This window comes from Myotis yumanensis, unplaced genomic scaffold (genome assembly GCF_028538775.1).
Source record: "Myotis yumanensis isolate MYYU_CA2020_CCGP unplaced genomic scaffold, mMyoYum1.0.hap1 SCAF_8, whole genome shotgun sequence".
NCBI classification, from domain to species: domain Eukaryota; kingdom Metazoa; phylum Chordata; class Mammalia; order Chiroptera; family Vespertilionidae; genus Myotis; species Myotis yumanensis.
In genome coordinates this window covers 48,344,707-48,364,576 of record NW_027223759.1, presented here as the reverse complement: position 1 = coordinate 48,364,576, position 19,870 = coordinate 48,344,707, and the positions used below count along the sequence as shown (strand labels likewise).

The 19,870-nt window shown below is 41.3% G+C and overlaps 1 protein-coding gene across 2 annotated transcripts in view; it reads left to right on the top strand.

Moving 5' to 3' along the window:
• B3GALT1 (beta-1,3-galactosyltransferase 1) overlaps positions 1-19,870 on the top strand; it is a 500,198-nt gene that overhangs the window by 453,835 nt on the left and 26,493 nt on the right. For both annotated transcript variants that reach the window (XM_070422813.1, XM_070422814.1), the window contains one exon: positions 2,964-3,090. The gene's annotated coding sequence lies outside the window, so the exon portion shown is untranslated. The remainder of the gene's footprint in view (positions 1-2,963; positions 3,091-19,870) is intronic.

Here is a 19,870-nt window from a genome sequence, read left to right as displayed (position 1 = left end):
TAATGAACCCCTGAATTTATCTTGATAAATTAATAAATAGGCTACTCATTGGTGCTTTCCATTTTGTTCTGTCAGTCTTTATTCAAGTCTTTGGTTGCAGACAGACTACACACAAACTGGGTCAAATGTGGCCAGGTGCTGACATTTGAGATTCGCAGTGCAATTTCTTTGTTGTTACAGAGGATGTTATTGCAAAACTAGGAAGACTAAATCACATGTTCAGATATTATGACTATCTTATTGGTCCTGTTCTGTCACTAAAATACTTCAGAGATAACTCTGGTATGGAGGCACACAAAATGAATCGATTCCTTAGAGGTAAATGGTGCTGGCAAAGTTTCTTTCTGCCGCATGAAGCTAAACAGAAGAGAAGATATTAATGAGATGGAATAGGATAATGTAGTCGAAGAGCTATAATTTGTAGGCCTGGTAAGATTGAAACTTAGACAAAAATGTAGGAGACAAATTTTGAGTCTAGGCTATTTCCCCAGAAAAACACAACAACTTATATAGTCAGTTTTCAATTATCTACCTAAGAAAAAATAGCAATAATGGCAATTATCCAAAAGAGTGGATCGTGAACAAATTCATTTCTAGTTGACTTTGAAATATTGTTTTGTATTCTAAAACCAACATTTGAATGCAGATGCATTTTATATTCTGGAAAGTTGTGATGCCTCTAACTTAAATACTGGAGTTACACTTTAGAATCAGACTGAAGAAGGTGGCTTACATGTTTCATCTTTGCTTGTATAATACATTCCCGTCTATATTACTGCTGAGGTATCATTACCTCTTTGGATAATGTTAAGTTCATTTTAAAGCAGGGAAAATTTGTATATATATGTTTCCTAGTTTATATTTTCCTAGCACTGATGATAATTAACTATTTTGGTTGAAAGGACACCCTGCTTCCATGCCTTTGCCTGGCTAAAGTTAATTTAAAAAATATTGTGTCAAAAAAAATTTTTAATGAGTGGTCAAAGTAAAGAGTTATGTCTAAGTAAGATTTGAGATGTTTAAACTGAAATATCTGCCCATGGAAAATTGAGTTGGCTATACTTACATTTATAAACATTTTCCACATGTATTTTGGCACTGGTTTGGTTATTTTCATTCAGTAAATGCTAATATGTCTAACATGTTATAACAACACCTGGCATAGGGCCTGGCTCATGTTAGTAATCAGTAACTGCTTATTTCCTTCATTCCTTGCTTCCTTCCTTTCCTTTATTCAATTCAATAGTTTTATATAAAATGGTTCACATTAATGTTTCATACACTTTACTAAATGTTTATATTTTATCCCACTCTTTCTTTGTATAGAAAATTTTATAAAAGCAAAAACTTAGCCTGGCCAGCATAGCTCAGTGGTTGAGCTTCAACCTATGAGCCAGGAGGTCATGGTTCAATTCCCAGTCAGGGCACATGTCCGGGTTGTGGGCTCGATCCCCAGTGTGGGGTGTGCAGGAAGCAGCTGGTCAATGATTCTCTCCCATCATTGATGTTTCTATCTTTTTCTCCCTCTCCCTTCCTTTCCGAAATCAATAAAATATTTTTTTAAAAAGCAAAAACTTTAAAAAATATATATGCTAGAGTAATAAATTCCTGATGTTATTTTTCCCTGTGTCAACATTCAATACATTTCAATTCTAAAAGCTACCTCTATAGAAATTGATTGATCAATATTAAGCAAATAATTTATTAAGCGCCATAGCATTTTAAAGAATGAGGACTTATGCAGACTGAAAATTGACCACATGCTCTCCTGTCTTATTCTTAGTAATATGGCACTCTCCCATTCTAGAACAGTACATTTTTTCCATAAGCAGAAGATTCTTAAGCATGCAGTGTCTTTGATTGTTTGCTTTGGGACTCTTTTGTTTTAGTGTTTGACTTGATAAGTATTTGTTGTTTGATCAAAGTTGATTCTCTCCCCATTTAAAGATCCGGTTGGCTTCTAACCTGTTATTTCAACAGGTCTGATCAGATCCAGCCAGTCTGAGAGGGTCATAAGTGAATGTGAAGGTCTTAAGTTACAGGGAAGAGACTCATGCCTAAAATACCCAGTTCTACCACAAATTAGCTAAGTGTCTTTGCCAAGTGGCTTCAGCCCTCTAGACCCCTTTCATCAATTTGAAATGAAAGACATTGCCCTAGATCAATGATGGCGAACCTATGACACGCGTGTCAGAGGTGACACGGGAACTCGATTTTTTTTGTTAAATGGCATTTAAATATATAAAATAAATATAAAAAATATAAGTCTTTGTTTTACTATGGTTGCAAATATCAAAAAAATTTCTATATGTGACACGGCACCAGAGTTAAGTTAGGGTTTTTCAAAATGCTGACACGTTGAGCTCAAAAGGTTCGCCATCACTGCCCTAATCTTAGGTCACAACTAGCTACCCAGGAGCTAATCCTGACCCTCAGGTAGGCTTTCACTTTACCCTTGTTTTACCCACACAACGTTTTGTTTTGTTTAATTGAATTCTAAATATAAATCCAAGAGGTTTCACATAAAAATCTGTATTTCTCTCTTCCTTGAAAGTGTGCAGTAGTGGCATTACTGAGCTTGTTTTTCCTTGTGGCATCAATGAAAACTATCAGCTAGACATGAGCAGTGCTGCCCCCTTCAGGTGGGACATGAGTTCACTAGTTCACCACAGGCCTACTCTCCCCTATTGTCTCACACCCAGTCGACTCCCTCTTTTAACCTACTTGTCTGGTCTTGTAGGCCTATCAGTTTGCAATTCTAGGACCAGCTCTGACTCTCATTTGCTCTTTTTCATTTGACCAACCTCTGTTCAGTGCTTACCCACATGCCATTCTGTGTACTGTACTTATAGACTAAATGTGTCTATTTTTTTTAAAAAAGACATTATTCAGTCTTGATTTCTCAGAGCCTGATTAATTTCCATTGTTTATAAAGTTTTTTTCTTTTCTTGTTATCCGCATAGAATTCTGCAGTTTTTAAGCAGCAGCTTCTCCTGGCGCGGCAGTTACAGACGTCCTCCTCACAGGTGGAGATCATGCTTTGGGCCCCGCACCTATGGTAAGAAGAGCACAGCACGCTCGGCCCCACAGGTAGGAGAAGAACACACTGTTTCGTTATGTAGGCCATCACTGCGGAAAATTAACAGCAATTCTGTTAAATCAGAAATCAGCATCTAAGGACTAATGAAAAGAGAGAAAAGTTTAGTTTTTTTTTCTTTTATTAATGTTTACCTGCTATAATATGTATAAGTGTCCTTGCCATAGGAGAAAAAAATAACACAAAAGTCCTTTTTTAATATTTATATTTCAATATTCAAAAGTCATATTTATATCTATGAACCTGTAGACTGGTTTTAGTGGTGGCCTCTTTTAAGATTAAATATTAGGGAACTAAAGACATGCCTTAGGTGACCTGAGACATCATCTATTTAAAAACCCATTTCTCCAAGGCCACAGCTAATTGATTCTTGAAACTTCTTTGCTGAAATAACCTTGTCTCATGGGCAATTGTACCTCAATTATTTCTTATTTCACTTGAAAATAATAGTACTTTATATAGAAAATGGTGGTATAGTTATAAAGAAGTATCTAAAATAACAAGCAATCATTTAAAATGTTTTTATTTGAAGTGATTTTTAAAAGCAAGAGAAATGCTCAAAATACTCCTTTATATACTGATTGCCCTAAATAACATGATAAGTTTGTAAAAATGATTGCAGATTTCTCATTTTGTGGCTCAGGAAAAGAAGTACCAAATGGGCAAGAAGAGACTTGAATCTCCCTTTTTATCTAGAATGATCACCTCTGTGATTTGGGCCAGTAACTTAATCTCTTTAAACTACAGTTTTTGCCCATAAAAGGGGACAGTTATTTCAGAGTGCCCTTCCAAATACCAGGCTCAGTTTGACAATGAAGTACATCTGTTAGTGGTGGGTGAGAGGGTAGCTCTAAGCTAATTCCCTATAAGCTAATTTGCTAAAAGTAAATTTAGGAAAATGCCAATTCACCAAACTTCTTTATTCTGTTCATTATTTACAACGTGTACAGCAATTCGCACTGGCTATGTTGGCTTTCACCGTCTTTGGAGATTTCTGTGAGGTTTTAGTTGATAGTTTTCCAATTCTTCAGAGCAGCATTTGAAGGAAGGCCTAGCCTGTCTTTGCTTTAGTCCCTGCTCTTGTGTGTAGGGTCTTCCAATAAGGAGCCATGGAGAGGCATCACTACACAACCAGAAAGGACTTGTGTTGAGAGATGTAAGACTATCACTAGGAGGATTCTCCAAATTCAAGACAAATATATCACTATTTAAATATATTAGGCAGACTGACCAGTTTTGATAACTGTGTCATAGAATTAGTGTGCTGGCATCGTCCTTCCTCTTAGGGATCTTATAGTTCAACTAGAGGCCCAGTGCATGAAATTCATGCACTCGGCAGGGAGAGTCCCTCAGCCCAGCCTCTGCTCTCTCACAGTCCGGGAGTGGGCCTAAGCCATCAGTCAGACATCCTTCACGCTGCTGCGGAGGTGGGAGAGGCTCCCGCCACTGCAACTGCTCTTGCCAGCCGTGAGCTGGGCTTCTGGCTGAGCGGTGCCCCCCCTGTGGGAGTGCACTGACCACCAGGGAGCAGCTCCTGCGTTGACTCGATTTGAATATTAGCTTTTTAATATATAGGATGGTCTTTGGTTGATTACCTCCCACCCACCCACCCACTATCGAGGCCGGGGAGGGACACAGGAGGTTGGCCAGCTGAGGAGAGACTGTGGGAGGGCTCCAGGGCATGTCTGGCCCATCTCACTCAGTCCCGATCGGCCGGATCCCAGCAACAAGCTAACCTACTGGTTGGAGTGTCTACCCCCTGGTGGTCAGTGCACATCATAACTAGTGGTTGAGTGGCCTTAGCATATCATTAGCATATTACATTTTGATTGGTTGAACGGATGACTGGACAACCAGACACTTAGCATATTAGGCTTTTATTATATAGGACTAGAGGCCCAGTGCACGAAATTCATGCAAGGGGATGTCCCCTCATCCCAGCCTGTACCCTCTCCAATCTGGGACCCCCTCAGGGGATGTCTGACTGCTGGTTTAGACCCTATCCTGGGGATTGGGCCTAAACCGGTGGTCAACATCCCTCTCACAATCCTGGACCACTGACTCCTAATCACTCACTTGCCTGCCTGCCTGGTCGCCCCTAACTGCCCCCCCCCTTGCTGGCCTGATCACCCCTAACTGCCCCCCCCCCCGCCTGCCTGGTCTCCCCTAACTGACCCCCACTGCCGGCCAGGTCACCCACAACTGCCTCCTCCCTGCTGGCCTGGTCGCCCCCAACTGCTCCCCTCTGCCAGCCTGGTTGCCCCTAACTTCCCCCCCTTCTGGCCTGGTTGCCCTCAATGGCCCCCCTGCTGGCCTAGTCGCCCCTCACTGCCCCCCCCCCCCCCGCCAGCCTGATCGCCCCCAACTGCTGCCCCTGCTGGCCTGCTCACCCCCACCGGCCCCCCCTGCCAGCCTGGTCACCCCTCATGGCCCCCTGCTGTACAGGTCACCCCATGCAGCCTGCTGTTCAGTCATTTGGTCATCCCTCACTAACCCCCCTGCCAGCCTGGTTGTAGGCAGCCATCTTGTGAGGGCGTGAGGGTTAATTTGCATATTACCTCTTTATTATATAGAATAGTGGAAACAGACTGAAAATAAAACATTATTTATTAAGTAAATAATGCAATTACAAATTGTGATAAGCACTATGAAAAATACAAAAGGGGAGCTAAGGCAGTGAAGAGCTAGAACCTACTTCCAAAAGGTTGGTCAGAGGAGCTGTGAGAGTCAAGAGAGCTATTTCTATCCCCCTCCCTTCCCAAGCACATGATAGGAGTGCATTGCCTTGGTCTCCCTGAGGTTTCACAGGGCCTTGGGATTTGGTCTGGCCAATGTATTGTGCTTCAAAACAACATGTGCCATTTCCTTGATAGAGCATTTAACTGTTGCTCCAGCTCCCTGTGGCATTCTGACTGGGGCTGTGGTCAAGACATGGTTGCTCCCTTAGCCTAGAACTTGGCGTGGCTTCAAAGAACAGAGACCCCTCAGCCAACCAACTTTAAACATGTAGCATGAAAAAACAACAACAGACTATAAATGCCTTGAGCCACCGAGATATGGAAGCTATTTGTTAATGCAGCTTAATGGTGACAATCCTGACTATTACCAGAGGCCTCTGTGAAGAGGCAGAGGGATGATTTATAGAGACTTTAAGACAAGAGGCTTTGAGCTTGACTGGTTCACAGAACTGAAAGAAGGCCAACATGGCTGGATTATAGTAAATCAGGGAAAAGTAGCAAATAATCTTTAGAGTTCCTTCTACCCTCTCATTTCTTTCCTATTCTGGCTCCGAGGCTGTTCTGATGTTTATATTCTTGGCAATGCTTTCACACAGATTAAGTAGCTTGACTCTAAATACCTTTGATTTGTTTACACACATCAAACTCTCACATTTTATCTCCTGCCTCTGGATTATGATCGTTTTTATTTTTATCAAGAACTTTCCATGTGGGCCATTGATATGATAATGAAATCTTTATGCCTCCTCAGGAGCTGAGGGCCTCTATCCTTTCAGTCAATACTGAGATGCACTTGAGTGTATGACTATTCATAGCTGAGCTGAGGCTTGGGATGGGCTGCAATTTTGCATTTTGCAATTGAATAATATGTACTATTGTGCAATTTTTAAGCTCTCGGGTTTTCATATCAATTTCTAATATTCTGGCAACAGAATGTAGGGAAAAGCCCAAACCTTTATGGGACTCATCATAGCCCCTTTTAATGTATATGTAGGAGCGTTTGCCTTTTGCACTGGAGGTCTGGTTTGAAAACAAAATAAAAACCCCCTAGCAAAAAAGCAGATTGCAGGAGATGCAGTTCATCTTCTTTGGAAGAAAGGAAGAGCTGAGTCAGTCCTCCTTGGATTTGACAACTAAGGTATTTCTTTATCCCCAACACCGCTCAGAGAGAGCCACTGATATTATAACTGCCTTTATTGAAGTTTGGTCGACTTAGAGGAAGTACATCCATTTGATATTACAGTCATTCTTATACCATTCTTAAAGTCTTAAGGACTTTTATTGAGGTGAATGAAATCCAGCTTAAGAAAAATAAAGTAGGAGAGGGAAATGGGTCTAAAATTCAAAAATGGCTCTTTAATAGAGTTCAGGTTCAGTGCTAAGTGCTTTTGTCACTGGAAAGGGACGGGGCCGAGGTGGATCTGTCCCAGCACGGCTTGGAATGTGTGGGTTCTTGAAATTCATGCAAAAAAGAATTTCAGACAGGAGTTCAGGTAATTTTGAAAGTATGTTTATTAAAGCTGGGGACAGTGGAACAAAGGAAGGGCTTAGGTAGAAGGAACAAGCTCACACCAAGAGAGGCGAGCTAGGCTGCTAGGCTGGGCTACAGTGACAGAAGTGAGCTGAGGTGGAGCTGCTTCTGGCTTACTGAGAAGTTAGACAAGAGGAGGGCTCTTGAAGCTTAAGAGAAAGAAAATAAAAGTTCACGCCTGAGGAACGGGAGGCACAGATGCTCAAGGGAGAGTGCTCACTGGGTCCTTTGTCTTGAAGGCTTTTATCTGTTTTGTAAAGGCGGGAATTTTAGGGGAGTATCACAACAGAATATTCATCAGCTTTCCAGGCGTGATGCATCGCAATGAGCATATGGCGGAGTTTGGGATCATTTTCTGGTCAGCTTCACCTCCATCTTGGATTTGTCTGGCTAAAATTGGTGCTTTTGTTATTGATTCCCCTGCCTTTATCCATTCCTGGGTTTAGCTGGCACTAACTGGGCCTCTGTTATCCATCTCCCAGACTAGGGTGGCTTAAGCTACCTGCTCTCTGGTTGGGGAGGAGAGATGTAAGCCATCTGCTCCTGTGTCCTTGGTTAGGGAGGACAGGGTTTTGTGATTTATTAGCTGGCTACTAATTGCTCGGACATTTGTTGAACTATTTTGTCTCCATTTCCCTCCTTCCACTTGTCAAGGAATTGTCCTAGCTTCTTTCATAGGTATCATTATCCCCTGCAGTGGAGGAAGCAGCCTGGAGAGGTTGTGATCACCCAGCCAATAAGTAGCAGAGCAAAGAAGGGACCGAGATCTCCTCCCTGTAGAAGCTCCTGCTCTTTCCTCTTATGCCACTTAGACTAGAGTGTGTTTCCTATACCATCGCCACAGTCAAATCCAAAGTGGCCAAGGCCCACAATTCTAAAACCGCCAGCATTGTCCTCTAAAAGATAAACACTGGGCCACTCTTGGCTTATTACGTATCTAGATTCAAAAGAGCCTCTAGACAGAGCTGGTTGTAATAACTTTGCTTTGCTAATTGTACATCTTCCCTTTGTTCAGCCTCATCCTGTATAATTAGCACAGTCTTGAAAGCAGAAGTTTTCCATGACATTAAAATTCTTACACAGAACACCCTCTGATTATTTCATATTTTCACATTAGGGACTAAGATACTCAGTGGAGGGGGTAATTCTGTTTGTTATTTAATTACTTATAGAAGGAGTTCAGGAAAAGAGATGATTAGAATAATTTGTACTTGATGCTCAGATATGGAACTACGGACCAAGGCACAAGCATACATTTTTCTCGCACCCTCACTCCCTCCTGACTTTGGACCCCAGCATTTTTGACACTGGTCTTAGGGATACCTGTTAGGTTCTGTTTCTATCAAGGACTTACCTACCTTCAAGAACCCTGAAAACCTTCTCCTCTACAGGCCTCCCCAAATGGCCACCATTACAATTTAGCTGCTGCTCCCCATACTCCAGGGCACTTTGTACTCATCTTAAAGCATCTCCCTGCTTTGCATTACAGGGATGGGAGGTGGGGCAGAGATGCCTGGTGACTCGCTCACATATGTTTTCTCTCTTTTCTTTCTGAGCACATGACTAGACAGCATTTACTTTCTTCCTTTGAGTTGGTTGTGACCACATGATGATTTCTAGCAGTGGAATATGAGTGGATGTGACCGGCTTCATTTTGGGGCCAGGATTTTTAGGAAGTAAGATTCCCTTCTCCATACTTGCTCTCCTCTGCTGCCTTCTATGTGAGAGAACCCTGTGGCCCTAGGGGATGAAGGGAGCCTGGGCTCCTGGATCACCAGGGAAAACTTGTCTGGCAGAGCAGGAATGCCACCATCAGGTTGCCACACAAATAAGAAAAAACTGTCTGTTTTGTTAAGCTTGGAAATTTAGGGTTTATTCCTTACAGATGCTAGTGTGGACGTATATACTACAGCATGTGCATGTTTGTAAGTGTGTGTCTGTGTGAGTGTGACTCCTATTTTAGAAGTCTCAGAAGAACTGGTACAAAAAATTATCTTTCACTGTGAGCAAAATTAAACTAAATTGTTGCTTCATTTAGAAATGCAGCAGATGGTCATCAAAACGAAGAGTGGAGGGTACTCTAACATCTTTGGTACAGGAAATGCCATTTTCTCATTTGGAAGTAACTGTCTAGAATTTGTAAATAATCTCATAGTTGACTAATTTAGAGTAGAAAATGAAAGGGGTACCCAGTTAATTTCAATATTAAAATGTGTTCTAGTTCATTACTCATTCAAATTTTCATCATTATTTCAACCAACAAGTAGGTATTGAACACACTCTACAGCACCTCTAACAGTGCTGACCAGTAATCTACCTAGCCCAGCTCACTCCAAATACACATTCCATCTACCAAGTCATCATATTACTGAATGTGCACTGAGCTTCCCACCTAGGTTCTCAGGTTCCTCACCTGTAAAAGAGAATAATGATATTACCAACTTCTCAGATTCTTTTGTTGTTTTAGTTAGATAACCTATATATATAAAAGCCTAATATGCAAAGTGTCCCCATAGGAGTTTGACCAACCAGGAGTTCAATTGCTCGCTATGACATGCATTGACCACCAGGGGGCAGTGCAGAACAAAGGAAGGCCCTGGCTGGCAGCCAGGGAAGAGAGACCCCGGCCGGCAGCTGGCAGCCGCTAGGGACCCTACCCATGCACGAATTTCATGCACTGGGCCTCTAGTATCTATATAATGATTGTAAAATATTTATTACTGTGCTTGGTACTTGAACGTCTTAGGCACTCAAGAAATCTTAGCTCTGATTCATATTCATTTAGATAAATACTATGGGATTGTATAACAAAGGAATCTGACTAGACTGAGAGAGGGATGTGTGGAACACAACAGTTTCCCCCTTGAAGTGACTCATGATATGAGATTTGAGACATTGGGAATAAGTCTCTACATTAAAGAATAAAATACAGTATGTGCAAAGGAACAGGGATTTGAGGAAGCATTTTCAAGAAACTGAAAAAGAAAGTTAGGTGGATTATAGAAAGCAAAAAGAAAATTGCTACTGAATGAGACCATGCAGGGCCTTGGTAACCACAATGTAGTCATGCTAAGAATTTAGCCTTCTTCCCGAACACAATAGAAAGTCATTGGATCATTTCAAACAGGTAGTGACACAGAATGATAGGATCAGCTTTTTTTTTTTTTTTTTTTTTAAGATTGCTGTGACTGGAGTGTGAAGGAAAAAAGATTAAAGGGGGAACAGAATGGGCAACCAGACCACTTAAAAAGTGACCATAGGAGTCAAGATAAGAAGCACCTGTAGGTTGAATAAGGTGGTGGTAGTGGAGATGGGGAGAATAAAAAGATCCAAGGAATTTCTGCAGTGACGTTGGCAGGACATGGTGATGGGTTAAGTGGGGAGATAAGGTAGAGAGATCTGTTAACAATGGTTGTTGGTCTTTTAGACAGACACAGGTACATATCAGAGAGATAGAAAGCCCCGAAAAAGAATCAGGGTTTCAAGATCATGAATTTACTTTTGTACATGCTGCATTCAGGTGCCCCTCAGATATGGAAGAGCACATGCGCAGTACACAGGTAGATAGATAGGTTTGGAGCTCCCTACATACATCTGAGCTGGAGTATAAATTTAGAAATTATTGGCATATGGACAGTAACTGAGGCCATGGGCAGGAAAAATTTGCATAGGAAACAGGCAAAATTAGAATGAGAAGAAAAAAGGGCCTAGGACCTAACTCGGAGGAACTCATTAGCAAAGGACTGTATTCATCAGGGTTCTCAAGACAAACAGAACCGACAGGATGTGCATATGTAAGAGGCGTTTTATTTTAAGGAATGGCTCACAATTGTGCTGGCCTGGCCAGTCCAGCTGGCAGGCTGAAGCCTCGGGAAGGGGTTGCAGCTGGGGTCCGAAGGCAGTCTGCTCCAGAAAGATCAGCCTTTTGTTCTATTCTAATTGGATGAGGCCCACCCATATTATGGAAAGCAAGGTGCTTGACTCAGAGTCCAGGAATGAAATGTAAATCTCATCTAAACAGACCCTCCCAGAAACATCCAGAATGTTTGACCGAATACCTGAGCACCGTGTCCCAGTCACATTGACCCATGAAACTAACCATCACAAAGACAAAAGGGGAATCAGAAATGGTAACTGTTTCCCAGGCACTGTCCTAGGTGCTCTATAGGTATTGGTCAAAAGAATTAGCATAGCAAATAGTTTCAGGATTTGGAAAATGCCCTATCATATGGAATGGTTAACAAGTCCTCCTTCACCAATAAAGTCTACCTGCCATCCCACAAATGGCTTCTCCTATCTTTCCTAGTAGCACAAAATATCACTTAGACCCTAGTGAAGTAAGTCTAGCGTATGATGAAGTCCCTTATGAATTAATGAACAACACCCTGTTGATAAACATTCTGTGGGCATTTGAAATGGTCAGAAATATGATGGGCAGGTGGCATATAGTGGTAGTTTGTCTTCCACAGTCCACACATAAAATTAATTTCTCATGAGTCACAGACTTCCTGCAGGTTAACTACCGTAAACAACCCCCCTTTCTTTGTCTCTCAAGAAAGCAAATCAGCCCTGGTTGGGTGTTGTTGGTTAGGTGTCATACCGGGCATTGAAACGTTGCTGATTCCATTCCCAGCTGAGGCACATGCCCAGGTTTCAGGCTCCATCCCTGGTAGGGGGCGTGCAGGAGACGATCAATCGATGTTTTGCTGTCACATCATTGTTTCTCTCTCTCTCCCTCTCCCTTCCTCTCTCTCTAAAAAACAATTAAAAAACATTTTTTAAAGAAAGTAAATCATAAGGCAACTGAGTAAAATCAGTGTTTTTATAAAGAAAACTAGAATCTGATCTAATTTTAAAATTGCAGCCCAGCAATGGACAGCCTTTGCTGACTGCTCACTGTGTGCTAAGCCTGTGCCATGAGCTTTGCACAGATGACTCTATTTGCGTGAGAACAACCCTGTCAGTGGTTACATAGGATCTTCATTACACAGATTAGGCAACAAAAGCCTGTAGAGGTTACAACATTTCCAAGACTAACACATGTCCAGGACCATAGCCCAGGTCTATACATTTATACTCTCCCGTCTGCAAAATCATTATTCTCAAATTTCAGTACTTGGTGACTATTATTATAAATCTCCTGATATCCCTCACAGCTGACTGCCAGTCTATATATTATAACATAGAGAACTAAAAAACAAAATAAATAAACAAAAAAACAGTGCTGCTATTTTAAAACTAGATTTTGCTCCATGGTTTGAACATAATTCTATATTTATTTCAGTCACTTTGAATCTTAAGAAGGCAATAAGGCAACAACCATCTTTTATTGAGTATATATTATGTTCTACTCACTATGTCAGACATTTTACAAAAATTATTTCTAATGTAGTAATCAATTACTATTAGTCATTAGTTCTAACATTATTTTAATTAGCTTTTATATTAATTAACATATTTCTAATTAACAGATATAAAAACGGTTACATATACTAATAAAGCCATGTCTTGTCCCACACATTGGTTTTACTTTTAGGCTCCAGGGGCCTCTAGTTTCGCCTTTTCCCATTTTTTGCAAGTCTCATTTGATGTCCTTCCTCCCCCTTTGTTGGCATCCTTCTTCATCAGCCTCATCTCCTCTTCCCCTTCAGCTGAGACTAACTTGTTGGCTAATTAAGTAATAGACCCTGATGAGATAGTTGGGAAAAGCAGTCCTCAGCCGTGTAGGAGGAAGGGAAGAGAACAGAACAGAAAACGTTAGAAAGGGAAGCTGTAGGAGGATAAGTATTCCACAGAGCAGGACAAACCTCAAGTAGCATAAACAAAGAGACAGGAAAGTGGGCTGGGAGGTAGGGACAGTGCATACTGGGGCAGCCGGTCTTTCAGCTGAGAAAATAGAAAATAAAAACAGAAGAAGGGGTGACAATTAACCACACAGTCTTTAGGGAGGAAAGGAAAGGGAAAGAAATCCCTAGAGAGCTCTGTTGATTCGTTTTTACAAAGAAGGTGAGCCACACAGAAAGAGAAAGAGCAGCCTTTCCCAGCTGAGCGCTGACATTTGTGTGGGAGTCCTAGTGACAGGTAACCAGATAGTTCCTCTCTGTTGTTCTCCCCAATCACCACCGGCTTCTGAAAGTCGTGCCCCATGTAAATGCCTTCCAGGACTTAGCAAAAGTGAATTCTCTGGAGCCCTTGCCACTTGAGCAGCCTCCTGCATGACAAGCCTCACTGAGGCCAGGCCTTTTCTCATGGACCAGGGAGAGGGGTCAGCAGTGGGCAGGCTGGTAGGCAAACATACCATGGTCCAGATTTGAATGAGAAAATACATTAAGCTCGAATGGGGTCAAGTAGGGATCAATTCATGCTAAAAATTAAAAAATAACAAGGTATCAGAAAGAAAGTCAGAAAGGAATATCAAGGACATATGCAAGTTGTTCCCAGTCTTCAGTAAAATGCTGTCAAGATTTCAACTGAGGAAGTCATACCATCTTTTATAATTTTAACCATCAATATCAATATGGGCACATTGTTCTGCATATTTGGAGATGATGCTACTAGTGATGATGAACCTGGATGTATATAGATTTAGTTGAAGAGACGGTGGGTGTCTGGCAGTCTCCAGTGTTGCACAAAGAATTGATTTCAAACTATACCTGTTTGAAAATACATACTAACAAAACCAAGAGTCTGGTGTAAAAACAAACAAGAACTTCTTAATCTGTATTTTCACAAACAAGTGATTCAATCACTTTGATTTTAAATTAACAAATCGAAAGGTCAGTCAATTTGTTTTAAAAAACATGCACAGTCTAATTGATTTGTTGACTAAAGTATTTGCTGGAAGAAGCAGCATGGGGTGGTGGTAAGTGGCTTGGGAGTCAGGCAGCCTGCGCTCTGGTTTGGGCTTCACTACACCACCCCTTCAAGAACCTGGGTAATGCTCTGCCAGTGTGGCTCCGTGATTGGGCATCAACCCATGAACCAGGAGGTCATGGTTCAATTCTGGGTCAGGGCACAAGTCCAGGTTGCAGGCCCAATCCCCAGTAGGGGGGGTGCAAGAGGCAGCCAATCAATGATTCTCTCTCATCATTGATGTTTTTATCGCTCTCCCTCTCCCTTCCTGTCTCTGAAATCAATAAAACATATTAAAAAACAAAAATGAACCTGAGTGACCTTTGAGCCTCAGGACATGATATCCCTGACCTAGATTCCAGTGATAATCGAATGAAATAACATAGATAGAAATGAGTATACATTGAAAAGTTCTCTACAAAATTCAGTTATTACTATTGACAACTGTCACATAACCCCAAGGCCAAATATTCACCAACCCTTTGAAATACTGTCACTATTTGATACACTGACTTGTGAGAATGGGAACTTTCTGTTGTTTGAAAACTTTGGTCCTTCTCCTGTCTGCATGATACTTCCTAATAGTCCTCTATTATCAATTTAATTCAGCTCCACTGAAGACAATAAGCCAACGACTGCTATGGTTAATACACATTCTCCCTTAAATGAGGTGCATCTGCTGTGACATCTGTTTAAAACCCATGGAGAGGAGTCAGTGTTCACAAGCAAATTGAGTAATTACTAGGTAATTACACTATAAATTGTGCAGTTATTGATTTGCTCTCAAAATTCCTATCTTTTGGACATACTAAATATGAAAACCACCTGGTTCTTCCAAAATGTATGCATGTTCTTCAAATGGCCGATATAAGGACTTGAGCTAAACACCTGTTGCCAAAAAATTAGAGTATTCTCTCTAGAAGAGAGAAAATGTTAAAGAAGAAAGGAATGAGAGTGTGGAACAGAGATATTAATTGAGTGAGAAAAAAGGGAGGGATATTTTGAAGGTGAATTATCTAAGTGTTTTCTGTCATTTCATCAAACCTGTGAAATTGCTAAACCTGGCTGGCAGGAGAAATCACAGGAGGAAGAGAGCTCAGTGATGCGGGATTCCACCTGTTCCAAAAAGAGCCCATCACTCGTGATATTTGGATGTTGGGAAACTGTACCATATGTGGAAAGCAAAGTAATTAATAATTCAAGAGATTGTATCCAATAGTACCTTGTGACCACATAGATTTATAGCATTAAAAACAGAGATAGCTAATATTTTTCTGTGTGGTTACAAAACATAGCTGTGTTGCTTCCTCTAAATTCATTTTTAAAAAGCTAATCGACAAATATTTATTAACCACAAATTATATTGTGTGTAATGCATACAAAGCTAGATATGTGGAGCAACACAAGAATATAAATAAATAAGGCAGCATGGGGTCGTGGAAGGAAGGCTGACTTTGATCCTGGTTGACCTGAGTTTGAATCCTTGCTCTTCTGAATAGCTATTGGATTGAGCCAATAAAGCTGCTGCTATTCAACCATATTGAAGCTATATAAATGGCAATTTCATGTTGTTCACGAAAAGGAATTTGGAAAAGTCTCTTTAATACTCTGGGCCTCAGTTTCCTCATTGCTAAAAAAGAGGGTGCTTGTTTGAGAATTAGAGGAAATGTTTGTAATGTTTATATAAGTACTTATTCTGGTAGAAGGGATATAGAAACCTCCTACACTGGGTCCTCCCAGACAATGTGCTAAGCAACACCATTACTTTACAGATGGGAACGGGGACAAAGGTAAGACAATGTTGTAAAAGTCAAAGCTGTCTATTGTATTTTTAAAAATACAAGTTTCAGCCCTGGCCTGTGTGGCTGTTAGTTGAGGGTCATCCCATGTGCCAAAAAGTTGCCAGTTTCATTCACAGTCAGGGCACATGCCCAGACTGCAGGCTCAACCCTGGTAGGGGATGTGCAGGAGGCAGCAGATCAATGCTTCCCTCTCACATTGGTCTTTCTCTCTCCCTCTCCCTTCCTCTCTCAAATCAATAAAAATATATTTTTTAAAAATACAAATTTCACTAAATAGTTAACATTAGGAATTTTATTAAAATGAGAGGAACCAGTTGTTAAAACAAAGGCATCTGTTGCTGCGTAAACATTCCAACAGATATATGTCAAGTCTCTAAATCAAAAATTCTACAATCAGCCTATTCAAATCAGTTATTCTGCAATTACATTAACATCAAATGGTTCAAATTTTTTAAAATATATTTTATTGTTTTTTACAGAGAGGAAGGGAGAGGGCTGGAGAGTTAGAAACATCAATGAGAGAGAAACATCGATCAGCTGCCTCTTGCACAACCCCTATCGGGGATTGAGCCCACAACCAAGGTACATGCCCTTGACCGGAATAGAACCCAGGACCCTTTAGTCCACAAGCCTATGCTCTATCCACAGAGCCAAATCAGTTAGGGCCAAATGGCTCAATTTTAACATCACAGCCCTTTTCCAACATGTATGTTCTGCAACAGTTTTAAAAGGTAAGTCCTATTTAGGGGTGGGATGCAATGTTTAAAAATCTATCCAAACCAGCTGGAAACATTTACATGGGTTCCTTTCTTTTGGGAGAGGAGCAGCCGCACTCAGCAGCATCGGAGGTAGCAAGAGGGAAGAGCCAGCACCATTAGTCAGTTTGCTAGGTGGAGACAAGAAGCAAGTTCAGTGGAGCAGAAAGGTCCTGTCTCTGTGGAGTTGATGGAGAGGAGAATGTGATGGGTTTAAGGGCAGGCAGAGGGGTAATGCATAATTTCCCCTCCCCTCACCAAACATGCCTGTCTCTCAGAGATGAATCAACACTGTAGATTATGCATTTTCCAAATGACAGTGGCAGTTTGGCACCTAATGCAGTCTCCTGCCAGAATTTAGATCCTCTCCCACTGTTGTCTGTGGAAACTGAAAATTAACTGCCCTCCTTCCCCTCCTTGGCTTCCTTGTCCTTGAAATGTACGTTCTCCAAGCCCACAGCTCAGAGGTTAAGCTACATGGCAGATGGTTGTGTGGCTCCTCACAGAGGTTATGAGCTCAAAACTCCCAGACGAGGAAATTAACAAAAACAAAAATAGTGACACCAATGACTTACAAACCATACAGGGAGGATCTCAAGGAAATGCAGTGCCTTAAATGAAATTCAGTGCCTTAAATGAAATTCAGAAAGATCCTGAAGATGTTTCATGCTGATGAGTCAGATGAAAACCACTATCCAAAAGAAGCTGTTTCCTGACTTTCTCATTGAACAGTGACCCTGGACAACCTTGGAACAACTATGTGTGGCGTAAACTCTTCTACCATTGAAATGGGCATGTCTACTCTGGGGAAAGGAGAGCTGAAAGTTAAAGATCGTCCTCCCATGTTTACTAGAAGACAGAATTGGTAGGGTTCCCACAAGTCCCAGGGTAAAACTGGAAGACAGGTGCTGAAATTGTAGGAATGTAGCTAGTCTGTACATGAAAAATAATATCGGAAAGTGAACATGATCAGATCCTAGTACAAATTCCCAACGGAAATTCTGGAAACTCACTTTCATGTTTAAGATGTGATTTATCCCTGGGGCAGACGATTGTCTTAAACCATCTCTTAAAACTACTTCCAGCATTGAAATCTAGACTGTAAGGATGAAATCAGAGTTTTTAATATGAGCAAGCTCAGTGCTGGACTTCTGTATCGGTGAAGAATTGAACTCTACTGTAGAGTGGATTATTATCTAAAAAGAAAACTTTGCTGGACAAAGTAGGGTATGTTGGTCTCCATTAAAAAGAAAAACCACACACACACACACACACACACACACACACACACACACACACACACAATACTCTGTAATGCAGGTCAGGACTCCGAAATAAAGAAAATCAGGTCAGGAAGGTGGTGTTCTTGTGAGTCATAGGATCTTTAGACCTACTCAGACTAAGAGGAGCCTCCATTTTATATCCTGGAGACTTAGTGCCTGTAGCTATTTTCTGCATAAACAATTGTGCCCACTGTAGAAAACTTAAGCTTGAGGTCAATAAATAGCTGGCACCCAAATGGAGCCTAGATTTTTTCTTTATAAAAAGTCAGCCCTGGCCCGGCTGGTGTCACTCAGTGGATGAGCACTGACCCAGGAACCAGGAGGTCACGGCTCGATCCTTGGTAGGGTGTGCAGGAGGCAACCGATCAATGATTATCTCTCATCATTGATGTTTCTATCTTTTTCTCTCTATTCCTTCCTCTCTAAAATCAGCAGTGTGTGTGTGTGTGTGTGTGTGTGTGTGTATGTGTTTAAAAGTCAGTCCTGCCTGAGTAATGGTCTTCTTAGTGTGCATACTTTGTGAAGGCATCATGTGGGAATATGGAGAAAGACCGGCTTACACTGCTTGTCCATCCTTGAAAGGTACTGTTTTCCAGAGGATAACAAGTCTCTTAACATAATCAGAGACCCAAGTTCTAGCTCTAGATTCCACTAGTTCTTTTACTTTGGTTATAAATGGTTAATCTCTCTATAGACTTTCTCCCTGTAAAGTATAGTAATGAAGTGTTCTCAACTAATCATGCTTATAAACACATTGAAATCTTGTTTATGCAAGCTAAGAAACTCTGCCACTGCCTCACAAACTGCCATTCCTTTCACTGAGCATGACAGCTTGATAAACAAACCCATGTGATACTAACTCCTTGAACAGCTTTTCTAAACAGCTACTCCAGAGCAGTCTCCTCCATCCAGTGTTACAACACAGTGTGGGTCTGCTCAAGGTCTTCACCCTTCAGACAAGAAGGTTGGCTTGTGTGGTTCATTCACATCTGACATTTGATCACTGGGAGCCACTTGTCTGAATGGAAACACAATATTTGCGATAGTGCCTTTCTGTGCTTTTAGAATAAGAAAGACAATGGGGTTAAATCTCCAATTTGGCAAATTCCCCAGAGACATGGAGATTAATATGAATACTTTTTCACATCCTCCAGTTGGCAAACCTGGTCACAGTGGCACTGCCATACTTGCCTGAGAAGCTTCTGCAAAATGTGCAAGTGAGCCCGGCCTGTGTTGCTCAGTGGTTGGACATCGACCTAGGAACCAGAAGGTCATGGTTTGATTCCCGGTCAGGGCACATGCCTGGGTTGAGGGCTCCATCCCCAGCAGGGGGCCTGCAGGAGGCAGCTGATCAATGATTATCTCTCATCATTGCCGTTTCTATCTCTCTCTCCCTCTCCCTTCCTCTCTTAAATCAATAAAAATATATATTTTTTAAATGTGCAAATGAAACGTATCAGCCATCTAATGAGGATCAAAGGTCCAGTCCAGGCTTCCATTTTTCCGAATGGGATGAGAAGCAATGCCAGGCTGTTTTTTAGCGGCAGCCACTTAAGCCATGTCCTCTAATTAGGCAAGTCAAATGCCCCAGACAAAGACAAGAAACCCAAGTGATTACAGTGAGTACAGATTTTGAGATTCTGTATTTGCTGCCAAGAGAATACTCAGGGAGAAGGGAAAATACGGTAAACTGCAGGAAATAAGAATGGAAGGATAGTTTATTTCAGTAATTTTCCTTACTAGAATGTTTCCTTTCAAATATAATTGTCTTTTTGTTAAGCACCAGAAACTATTACCTTGACTTGGTTCAGG